This window comes from Panthera uncia (assembly GCF_023721935.1).
Source record: "Panthera uncia isolate 11264 chromosome A3 unlocalized genomic scaffold, Puncia_PCG_1.0 HiC_scaffold_12, whole genome shotgun sequence".
Taxonomy (NCBI): domain Eukaryota; kingdom Metazoa; phylum Chordata; class Mammalia; order Carnivora; family Felidae; genus Panthera; species Panthera uncia.
In genome coordinates, this window is record NW_026057579.1 from 29,071,447 (window position 1) to 29,083,908 (window position 12,462).

A 12,462-nucleotide genomic window follows, 5' to 3' on the forward strand; every position below is an offset into this window, starting at 1 on the left:
GTCTCCCTTTCCACCCCAGAACAGATTTGCTCACATTTCAGGGTAATGAAGATAATGGGTCTCCAGAGGGGAAGATGAGAAGCTTTGTCAGAACTTTTACATAAGAATAGAGTCTCCTAATCTCAGCGTTCCTGAAACATGACACTGATGTGTCACTTCTGGGTCAAAATGTCTAAGAAGTGGGTGTGCCTTCTTCACAATCTTCCTTTGCCCTCATTGACTGAGTGGAGGGGACAGTGGTATCATAGGAGCAGGGGCTTCCACAAAACCAAGAAGCCTGAATCTCTGCATTAGACTGTAGAAGGCCACCCAATCACAGACACCCACATTGGACTCCAATGTGAGTGAACAAAGAAGTTTCATTGAGGTAAGTCACTTAGAATTCAAGGTTTACTTATGGTAGCATCTAATATTACCTTAATCAATACAGACTGTATGCAGAAATAGCATTTATGAATTGCTTTCCAAATGCCCAATATCCTGCTAAGAAATTTCACATGCACTATCTCATTTAACTGTGGATTCAACCTTAAAATTATTTTTAATTTTACAGGTGGAGAACCTGAAACTCAGAAAGATTACATATTGCTTGTGGTGGTGGTGGTTGTTTTTTCTTACAAGATCACACAGCAAGTAGAAGGCCAAGGTAAGGTTAAAGCCTGGTCTCTCGGATTAAAAAAAAAATTATGCTATCCCTTTCTTTAAAAGCTAATTATTTTATCATAGATTCTTTAAATAAATATGGCTCACATGCAGAATGCCGGAAATAGCTGAGAACGAAACCAGGGATCTCTCATGTTTGCTTGATTCCCTCCCTGAATTGTGTCTTGATCGGTTGTTCTTTGTTTTATGAATTTAGCCATTCTTTGCTCATTGACCCTTGGCTCCAGACTTCAGCCCTTATCCTCGCTGGGGACATTATTGCTCTCCTGATGGGTTAGATATGTTCTTTGAGGTCTGCTGCATGGTCCTCCCTTCTGGCAATTGGCACAGGGAACAATGAATGTGAGAAGCCCCACATTCCACTCTGGCCTTCTAGGACCTGTACTTACCAAGACGACGCTGCCTCACCTCCTTTCCCACTAGGGAATCAGAATGATGCTGATGTTATAAGAGTATTTCCAAGGTGTTTCTCGTTGCCTGTTTGCAGTGCATTGCCAGGCTCTTAAAGAATGCAATATAAATTTTAAGCCCAGTAGTAAAGTATAAGTTACTACATAATAGAACACTTAAATTATGGAGGGGAGAGCATCATCCTGAGATTTCTCAAAGGAGTACTTGTGGAAGGGCTATGTCTGCTCAGTGTAACCCTTGAAAGCAGTAATGCTATCTAAAATCCGTGTTTTTCAAGAACTAGAAAGGAAAGTGTTTAGTTTTTCTAAACTGGCATGTGCGTGTTGTTTCCTCTGGCAGACTGGAGACTCCTCCAGACAGATCACAAAGGCTTCCCCTTCCTTTGTCTCTCCCTTACCCTCAGGTTGCTGATGTACTTAAGTGCTCATAAATTCTGGGGGCCCTTATTAGTCCTTGGAGAAGATACTAACCTTTCCCATAGACACCAGTGAGGTAAATAAAGACCATTAGACAAAATACATACCTATTATGTTGGTATTAAGTATTGAGAACGATTCCCAAATGAATAATGTAGTTATTTAAATTAGATTCACTGGGCATTTGCAAGGTGCCAGATTCTAAGACATGTACTGGAGTTGCAAATGAGCAGAAGACAAAGTTCTGGCTTTCAAGAGGATTATGGACTACTAGGAGAAGTAAGCTTTCACAAAGCAAAATTTAGGGGTAACTAAGAGGTACAAAGTTGTATGTGGCCTATAGCTATTAATGATTCAGCCCCATGAACAAAAATGTTCCCACCAAGAAAAATCCAGGCTCATATAGCTTTCCCAGAAAATTCTACCAAATAATTAAGGAAGAAATCTTATATAAAATCCTACTGAGAGAGAAGACATGATAATATTTCCTATTGGTCTTATGACTTGAATAGTAAAATTTGACCAGGATATTACCAAGAAGAAGCATTAAAGGGCAATCTGACTTGAGAACTTACATTTCTGAAATATCTAGTTTGGACATGATAGATTGCCCTTTTTGACACATGACAGTTCAGTATGTTCATACATTGTTAAGGATTTTTTTATGTGTGTCCATGACCATCATCATTTGCCAATGGTATGATTTTGCATGTCACAAATCTAAGAGGATACACAGGTCACTTAGCAAAATTAAAAAGGGAATTTAGGGATCCGTGAGTGGCTCAGTTGGTTAAGCGTCCAACTCTTGATTTTGGCTCAGCTCATGATCTCACAGTCTGTGGGATTGATCCCCACCTCAGGCTCTGTGCTGACAGTGCCAGCACAGAGCTTGCTTGGGATTCTCTCTTTTTCTCTCTTAGTATAAATAAATAAACTTAAAAAAAATTAGAAAACAAATTTAGAGGAATGAATCTAATCTAAAGGTGTGGAACACCTCTAGGCAGAAAATTTGGGAGAAAATAATGAAAGCTAAGTAAATGGAGACATATTCTATGTCCATGGAGTGCAAGACTCAACCTAATCAAGCTGTCAGTTATTCCTAAATGCATGTATGGATTCATTTTGATTCCCAGCAAATGTCCAATAGTTGGTATGACTATGCACAGAATTATTCTATTTCTGTGGACTAGTAAAGGGTCCCAAACAGCTAATACACCCTCGAAAAAGAGAACTTGCTACACTAAATACAAAGATTGGTTTTGAAGCTACAGTAAGTAAGATAGCAAGGGAGTAAAGGATAGGCAGATAGTCAAGTGGGACAGACTTGAGATCCCACAGACTTACAGACAGATACAACCCCCCCCCCCCCGCAACACACACAAGCGCTTGATTCATGGCGCTGCAATAAGTTGATGCCAACCTCAAGCCATATGCCAAATCAGTGAAAGTCAAAACGATGACATTTCTTGAAAATTGAGAAGAATATCTTCATGTCATTGGGGTAACTTTTTTTTTAACTAAATAAAAAAAAAAGTATTAAGCAGGGGCGCCTGGGTGGCTCAGTCAGTTGAGCGTCCGACTTCAGCTCAGGTCATGATCCGTGGGTTCGAGCCCTGCATCAGGATCTGTGCTGACAACTCAGAGCCCGGAGCCTGCTTCAGATTCTGTGTCTCACTCTCTCTCTGACCCTCCCCTATTCATGCTCTGTCTCTCTCTGTCTCAAAAATAAATAAAACATTAAAAAAATTTTTTTTTAAAAAGTATTAAGCGTAAGAAAAAACTTGATAGAATATGGTAAAATGTAAAACTTCTGTTCATCAATAACCTTCATTTAAAGAGTAAAAAAAGGGGCGCCTGGGTGGCGCAGTCGGTTAAGCGTCCGACTTCAGCCAGGTCACGATCTCGCGGTCCGTGAGTTCGAGCCCCGCGTCAGGCTCTGGGCTGATGGCTCGGAGCCTGGAGCCTGTTTCCGATTCTGTGTCTCCCTCTCTCTCTGCCCCTCCCCCGTTCATGCTCTGTCTCTCTCTGTCCCAAAAATAAATAAAAAACGTTGAAAAAATTAAAAAAAAAATAAAAATAAAAATAAAGAGTAAAAAAAAAAATCGTGAGAAAACCTGCTTGTGATACATGTAACTAACAAAGGGCTTTTACCTAGAAAAAAAGGAGCTCTTAGGAGCTCCTGGTGGCTGTCGGTTAAACATCTGACTGTTGATTTCAGCTCAGGTCATGATCTCATGGTTTGTGAGTTTGAACCCTGCAGCTTGGGATTCTCTCTCCCTCTCTCTCTGATATCCCACCTCAATAAACATTTTTAAAAATTAGAAAAGAAAGTATAAAGATCTTCTATAAATCAATAACAGAAAGACAACCTGACGGGGAGGAGGAACCAGGCAAGATAATAGAACAGACATTACACAAAAGAGGGTATCTAAATGGTTCATACACAGATGGACAGGTGTTCAGCTTTATTAGGTAGCAAGGAAATGCCACATGTGGGGCCCTGACACACCCACCAGAATGGCTGAAACTAAAAAGACACCCGGTATTGAGTGTTGGTGAGGTTGTGTATCAACTGGAACCCTTATTTACTACTGATGGTTGTATAAATTGGTATGGTTGCCAAAAACATAGTTTGCAATCTTCTAAAGTTGGCAATACTATGCAATTTCTTGACCTAGCCATTCCATTCCAAGTTAATTACCCAACAGATGTGTCTACCAGGTGATAAGTGTGCTCATAACAACTTTATTCATAATAACCAAGATAACTCAGGGATCCCCGACCCAAAAAAAAAAAATGAGTACTATATCCCAGTGAAAAGACATGAACTGTAGTAATACAGAGCAAAGCACAACATATTTGCAAATATGTTGAAGGTAAGACATTAGACATAAAAGAATGTGCCCCATATGATTCCATTTGTATAAAAGTCAAAATAGGTATAATTCTAGTCTAAACTGGAGTGATTAAGGATGTATAATTGAGTGCTAAAATAGGAAGAGAAGGAAATGATTACCATAAATTAAGACAGTAGTTCTGTTAAGAGGAAGGGACCTGGTTGTGATTAGGAAAAGCTAGCTTTTGGAATTGGAAATGTTCTATTTCTTGACTTGAGTGGGAGTTATGTGGATATTTATATTAATTTATTGAGTTTTATATTTATTTATATATACATACTTTCCTGGACATGTGTTGTATTTTACACACACACACACACACACACACACACACACACAAGGTTAAAAAACCTACATCTTCCTTTCTTTTATTTATTTATTTTTAATTTATTTATTTATTTTTAAAAATTTACATCCAAATTAGTTAGCATATAGTGCAACAATGATTTTAGGAGTAGATTCCTTAATGCCCCTTACCCATTTAGCCCATCTCCCCTCCCACAACCCCTCCAGTAACCCTCAGTTTGTTCTCCATGTTTATGAGTCTCTTCTGTTTTGTCCCCCTCCCTGTTTTTATATTATTTTTGTGTCCCTTCCCTTATGTTCATCTGTTTTGTCTCTTAAAGTCCTCATATCAGTGAAGTCATATGATTTTTGTCTTTCTCTGACTGGCCATCTTCACTTAGCATAATACTCTCCAGTTCCATCCACGTAGTTGCAAATGGCAACATTTCATTCTTTTTGATTGCCAAGTAATACTCTATTGTGTGTGTGTGTGTGTGTGTGTGTATACACATATACACATGTGTGTGTATATATATATATATATATATATATATATATACACATACATACACACATACACACCACATTTTCTTTATCCATCCATCCATCGATGGACATTTGGGCTCTTTCCATACTTTGGCTATTGTTGATAGTGCTGCTATAGACATGGGGGTGCATGTGTCCCTTCAAAACAGCATACCTAGGGGTGCCTGGGTGGCTCAGTCGGTTAAGCGGTCGACTTCCGCTCGGGTCATGATCTAGAGGTCCGTGAGTTCGAGCCCTGTGTCGGGCTCTGTGCTGACAGCTCAGAGCCTGGAGCCTGTTTCAGATTCTGTGTCTCCCTCTCTCTGACCCTCCCCCGTTCATGCTTTGTCTCTCTCTGTCTCAAAAATAAAAATAAAAATAAAAAGTTAAAAAAAAATTAAAAAAAAACAAAAAACAAACAGCACACCTGTATCCCGTGGATAAATACCTAGTAGTGCAATTGCTGGGTCGTAGGGTAGTTCTATTTTTAGTTTTTTGAGGAACCTCCATACTGTTTTCCAGAGTGGCTGCACCAGCTTGCATTCCCATCAACAATGCAAAAGAGATCCTCTTTCTCCACATCCTCACCAACACCTGTTGTTGCCTGAGTTGTTAATGTTAGTTATTCTGACAGATGTGAGGTGGTATCTCATTGTGGTTTTGATTTGTATTTCTCTGATGATGAGTGAAGTTGAACATTTTTTCATGTGTCGGTTGGCCATCTGGATGTCTTCTTTGGAGAAATGTCTCTTCATGCCTTTGCCCATTTCTTCACTGGGTTACTTGTTTTTTTGGGTTTTGAGTTTGATAAGTTCTTTATAGATTTTGGATACTAACCCTTTATCTGATATGTCGTTTGCAAATATCTTCTCCCATTCTGTCAGTTGCCTTTTAGTTTTGTGGATTTTTTCCTTCGCTATGCAGAAGCTTTTTATTTTGATGAGGTCCCAGGAATTCATTTTTTGCTATTGTTTCCCTTGCCTCCAGAGACGTGTTGAGGAAGATGTTGCTGTGGTCAAGATCAAAGAGGTTTTTGCCTGCTTTCTCCTTGAGGATTTTGATGGCTTCCTGTCTTACATTTAGGTCTTTCATCCATGTTGAGTGTATTGATGTGTATGGTGTAAGAAAGTGGTCCAGGTTTATTCTTCTGCATGTCTCTGTCCAGTTTTCCCAGCACCACTTGCTGAAGAGACTATCTTTATTCCATTGGATATTCTTTCCTGCTTTGTCAAAGATGAGTTGGCCATACGTTTTGTGGGTCCGTTTCTGGGTTCTCTATTCTGTTTCACTGATCTGAGTGTCTGTTCGTGTGCCAGCACCATACTGTCTTGATGATTACCGCTTTGTAGTATAGCTTGAAGTCTGGGGTTGTGATGCCTCCTGCTTTGGTTTTCTTTTTCAAGATTGCTTTGGCTATTCGGGGTCTTTTCTGGTTCCATACAAATTTTAGGATTATTTGTTCTAGTTCTGTGAAGAATGTTGGTGTTATTTTGATAGGGATTACATTGAATATGTAGATTGCTTAGGGTAGTATCGACATTTTAACAATATTTGTTCTTCCTATCCAGGAGCATGGAATCTTTTTCCATTTTTTTATGTCTTCTTCAGTTTCTTTCATAAGCTTTCTATAGTTTTCAGTGTATAGATTTTTCACCTGTTTGGTTAGATTTATTCCTAGGTATTTTATGGTTTTTGGTGCAACTGTAAATGGGATTGGTTCCTTGATTTCCCTTTCTGTCACTTCATTGTTGGTGTATAGGAATGCAACCGATTTCTCTGAATTGATTTTGTATCCTGCAACTTTGCTGATTTCATGAATCCATTCTAGCAGTTTTTAGGTGGAATCTTTTGGGTTTTCCATATAGAGTATCATGTCATCTGCGAAGAGTGAAAGTTTGACCTCCTTCTGGCTGATTTGGATGACTTTTATTTCTTTGTGTTGTCTGATTGCAGAGGCTAAGACTTCCAATACTGTGTTGAATAACAGTGGTGAGAGTGGACATCACTGTGTTGTTCCTGACCTTAGGGGGAAAGCTCTCAGTTTTTCTCCATTGAGGATGATATTACCCTTGGGTCATTCATAATGGCTTTTATGATCTCGAGGTATGCTCCTTTTATCCCTACTTTCTGGAGGGTTTTTATCAAGAAAGGATGTTGTATTTTGTCAGATGCTTTGTCTGTATCTATTGAGAGGATCATATGGTTCTTGTCCTTTCTTTTATTGATGTGATGAATCATGTTAATTGTTTTGTGGATGTTGAACCAGCCCTGCATCCCAGGTATAAAGCCCACTTGGTTGTAGTGAATAATTTTTTTAATGTATTGTTGGGTCTGGTTGGCTAATATCTTGTTGAGGATTTTTGCATCCATGTTCATCAGGGAAATTGGTCTATAGTTCTCCTTTTTAGTGGGGTCTCTGTCTGGTTTTGGAATCAAGGCAATGCTAGCTTCATAGAAAGAGTTTGGACATTTTCCTTCCATTTCTATTTTTTTGGTACAGCTTCAAGAGAATAGGTGTTAACTCTTCCTTAAATATTTGGTAGAATTCCCCTGGGAATCCATCTGGCCCTGGACTCTTGTTTTTTGGGAGATTTTTGATTACTTATTCGATTTCCTTACTGGTTATACATCTGTTCAAATGTTCTATTTCTTCCTGTTTCAGTTTTGGTAGTGTATATGTTTCTAGGAATTTGTCCATTTCTTCCAGATTGCCCATTTTATTGGCATATAATTGCACATAATATTCTCTTATTATTGTTTTCTGCTGTGTTGGTTGTGATCTCTCTCATTCTTGATTTTATTTATTTGGGTCCTTTTCTTTTTGATGAAACTGGCTAGTGGTTTATCACTTTGTTAATTCTTTCAAAGAACCAGCTTCTGGTTTCATTGATCTGTTCTACTGTTTTTTTGGTTTTGATATCATTAATTTCTGCTCTAATCTTTATTAATTTCCTGTTTTCTGCTGGTTTTGGGTTTTTTTGCTGTTCTGTTTCCAGCTCCTTAAGGTGTAAGGTTAGGTTGTGTATCTGAGGTTATTCTTCCTTCTTTAGGAAGGCCTGGATTGCTATATACTTTCCTCTTATGAGCGCCTTTGCTGCGTCCCAGAGGTTTTGGGTTGTGGCGTTATCATTTTCATTGGCTTCCGTATACTTTTTAATTTCCTCTTTAACTTCTTGGTTAGCCCATTCATTCTTTAGTAGGATGTTCTTCAGTCTCCAAGTATTTGTTAACTTTCCAAATTTTTTCTTGTGGTTGATTTCGAGTTTCATAGCGTTGTGGTTTGAAAATATGCACAGTATGATCTCGATCTTTTTGTACTTATTTAGGCCTATTTGTTTCCCTGTATATGGTCTATTCTGGAGAATGTTCCATGTGCACTGGAGAAGAATGTATATTCTGCTGCTTTAGGATGAAATGTTCTGAATATATCTGTTAAGTCCATCTTGTCCAGTGTGTCATTCAAAGCCATTGTTTCCTTGTTGATTTTTTTGATTAGATGATCTATCCATTGCTGTGAGTGGAGTGTTGAAGTCTCCTACTATTATGGTATTACTATCGATGTGTTTCTTTGTTTGTGATTAATTGATTTATATATTTGGGTGCCTCCACATTTGGCGCATAAATGTTTACAATTGTTAGGTCTTCTTGATGGATAGACCCCTCTATTATGATATAATGCCCTTGTGCATCTCTTGATACAGTCTTTATTTTAAAGTCTAGAATGGGGCGCCTGGGTGGCTCAGTCGGTTAAGCGGCTGACTTCAGCTCAGGTCATGATCTCGTGGTCCATGAGTTCAAGCCCCGCGTCGGGCTCTGTGCTGACAGCTCAGAGCCTGGAGCCTGTTTCCGATTCTGTGTCTCCCTCTTTCTCTGACCCTCCCCCCATTCATGGTCTGTCTCTCTGTCTCAAAAATAAATAAACGTAAAAAAAATAAAAAAAAAATAAAGTCTAGATTATCTGATATAAGTATGGGTACTCCAGCTCTCTTTTGTTTACCATTAGCATGATAGATGGTTCTCCTTCCCCTTATTTTCAACCTGAAGGTGTCTTTAGGTCTAAAGTGGGTCTCTTGTAAACAGCATATAGATGGATCTTGTGTTCTTATCCATTCTGTTACCCTATGTCTTTTGATTGGAGCATTGAGTCCATTGATGATTACAGTGAGTCCTGAAAGATATGAATTTATTGCCATTATGTTGCTTGTAGAGTTGGAGTTTCTGGTGTTGTTCTCTGGTCCTTTCTAATCTTTGTTGCATTTGGCATTTCTTTCTTTCTCTCTCTCTCTCTGTGTGTATGTGTGTATGTGTGTGTGTGTGTGTGTGTGTAATACTTATTTATTTATTTATTTATTTATTTATTTATTTATTTATTTATTTTCATCTTCTCTCCCCTCAGAGAGTCTCCCTTAAAATTTCTTGCAGGCCTGGTTTAGTGGTCATACACTCCTTTAATTTTTGTTTGGGAAACTTTTTGTCTTTCCTTCTATTTTGAATGACAGCCTTGGTGGATAAAGAATTCTTGGCTGCATATTTTTCTGATTTAGCACACTGAATATATCCTGCCACTCCTTTCTGGCCTGCCAAGTTTCTGTGGATAGGTCTGCTGCAAACCTGGTATGTCTTCCTTTGTAGGTTAGGGACTTTTTTCCCTTGATGCTTTCATGATTCTCTCCTTGCCTGAGTATTTTGTGAATTTGACTATAATATGCCTTGTTGATGGTCGGTTTTTGTTGAATGTAATGGGGGGGTCCTCTGTGCTTCCTGGATTTTGATGTCTGTGTCTTTCCCCAGGTTAGGAAAGTTTTCCGCTATGATTTGCTCACATAACCCTTCCACCCCTATTTCTCTCTCTTCCTCCTCTGGGATCCCTATGATTCTGATGTTGTTCCTTTTTAATGAGTCACTGATTTCTCTAAGTCTTAAATTGTGCTCTTTTGCCTTAATCTCCCTCTTTTTTTCTGCTTCATTATTCTCTACAAGTTTGTCCTCTATATTGCTGATTCTCTGTTCTGCCTCATCCCTCCTTGCCGCCACTGCATCCATCCATGGTTGCAGCTCAGTTATAGCATTTTTAACTTCTTTCTTACTACTTTTACTTTTTTTTTTTTTATCTCTGCATAAAGGGATTCTAATTTATTTTTGACTCCAGCTAGTATTCTTATTATCGTGATTCTAAATTCTGGTTCAGACATCTTGCTTGTATCTGTGTTGTTTAAATCCCTGGCTGTCGTTTCTTTGTGCTGTTTCTTTTGGGGTTAATTCCTTCATTTTGTCATTTTGAAGGGAGAAAAGGGATTAATGAGGTAGAAAATTAAAATAAAAATAATTAAAATTTAAAAAACATTAAACACACACACACACACACACAAATCGAGTAAATGATGCTATATCCTAGGTGTGTTTTGGTCTGGATGTTGAGTGGTTTCACAGATTAGAGGAGAAAAAGCGGGGGGACAAAAAGGAAATCGTTTGAGAATTTGAAAAAATGAATACACTGAAGTAGACTAAAATGAGATGATGGCAGTAAAATAGGATTTGAAAAAATATACACAAAAGTAAAGAATATGGTAGAAAAAATATTAAAGAAAAATATTTTTAATAAAAATTAAAAATAAATATGAATTTTTTCTTTTTCTGTATTCAAGAAAAAGAAAAGAAATGAAAAATATAAAAAAGATTTAAAAAAAGAAAAACAATCGTTTGAAAATTTGACAAAGTGAATACACTGTAGTAGACTAAAAAAAATGATAGAAGTAAAATAGAATTTGAGAAAATTTACGTAGAAGCAAAAAATATAGTAAAAAAAATTAAAAATATTTTTAATAGAAATTGAAAGTAAAAATGAAGTTTTTCTCTTTCTGCATTCAAGAAAAAGAAAAATGAAAAAGAAAAAAGAAAAAGAAAGGAAAGGAAATCATTCAAAAATTTGAAAAGGCGAATGTAGACCAAAATAAAATGATGGAAGTAAAATAGAATTTGAAAAAATTTACACAAAGTTAAAAAAATATAGTAATAGAAATTAAAGAAAAATATTTTTAGTAAAAATTGAAAATAAAAATGAACTTTTCTCTTTATGTATTCAAGAAAAAGAAAAGAAGTGTAAAAGTGAAAAAGAAAGAAAGAAAGAAAGAAAGAAAAAGAAAATTGTATAGATGAACCTGCTGACAGATTGAAGTAGGACTGAAGTGATTTCGTTTTCCCCTAGGAGTCAGTCTATGTAGCGTTTGTAGTCCATAAACTAAGCGGGTGGTGAGACTTGTGTTCTTCAAGAGCGAAGTTGGCCCCAGTTGGGCGGGGCTCAGTGTAACAGCTCCACTCCGCTCTCCACTAGATGGTGCTGCTAGCCTACTGGGGTGGATTGTTGCAGTGCTCATAGGTGTGTATGTGTGGGAGCGGGAAAATGGCGCCACCCAGCTACCCAGTCTCTTCTCCCAGATCAGCAATTGCGTACCTGTCCTTTGTCTTCAGCTTTCATCCACTCCCCGCTTTTCCACTTTCCATGACCGGGCCCCAGGCAGTACCTCTCTCCCGAGTTTTGTCTCAAATTGCGGCTGTTTGCCCCAGCCCCTTACTTCTGAAGGACTGCAGCTTTGACCCGTTCCGCCCCTCTGTGGGAGGGTCTCACCGAGCAGAGGCCGAATGAGCAATGGCCGAATGTAGGCTGCATCCAGGAACGCTTGCTGGACCCTGCTGCTCCCTGTGCCCCGAGACTGCAGCCAGGTGCCAGCCCATCCCAAAAAAGATCATGAGACAGAGTAGCATCAGCGTTTCAGGGATTATGGAAAATCGCAACACACATCTGGCACCAGGCTTCACCCTCAACGACCTTGCCCCAGCACCAACGAATGTGTCTGCCTTCCGGGGTCTGCTGGGACCAGGTGGCTTCAACAGTCTCTACCAAATGTCCTTCCAGCAGTGGAACCACTTTCCCCGTGTGGCCCGAGAACCTCCCGGACCCCACTCTGTTCCTGAGGATTTGCCCTTCCCACCAGATCACCGCCAGGTATCGAGCTGTGGAGTTGCAGACTTTGCGCTCCCCTTGTTTACAGTCTTAATGGAATTTAAACCCTCTCCTTTCTCCTTTCTCTCTTTTTAGTTTAGTCCCTGCGGTTGTTTCCAATTTTCCACTTTCTCTCCAGCTGCTTTTGGGGAGGGGTGTTTTTCCCGTATTCTCCCCCACCCCCCCCAGTCTCCATCTTCTCTCCGCTCGCAAAAGCACCTCCCTTCCTGTGCCTTCTAACTTCCCAAGCTCACCTCTCCGTGCT

General features: G+C 38.9%; 1 long non-coding RNA gene across 1 annotated transcript in view; it reads left to right on the forward strand.

Annotated features, from left to right (window-relative positions):
- The first annotated feature begins 549 nt into the window (after positions 1-549).
- Positions 550-12,462, forward strand: part of LOC125937664 (uncharacterized) — a 206,182-nt gene continuing 194,269 nt past the window's right edge. Inside the window, exon 1 of the long non-coding RNA XR_007462458.1 lies at positions 550-646. This is a non-coding gene — a long non-coding RNA (uncharacterized LOC125937664). The remainder of the gene's footprint in view (positions 647-12,462) is intronic.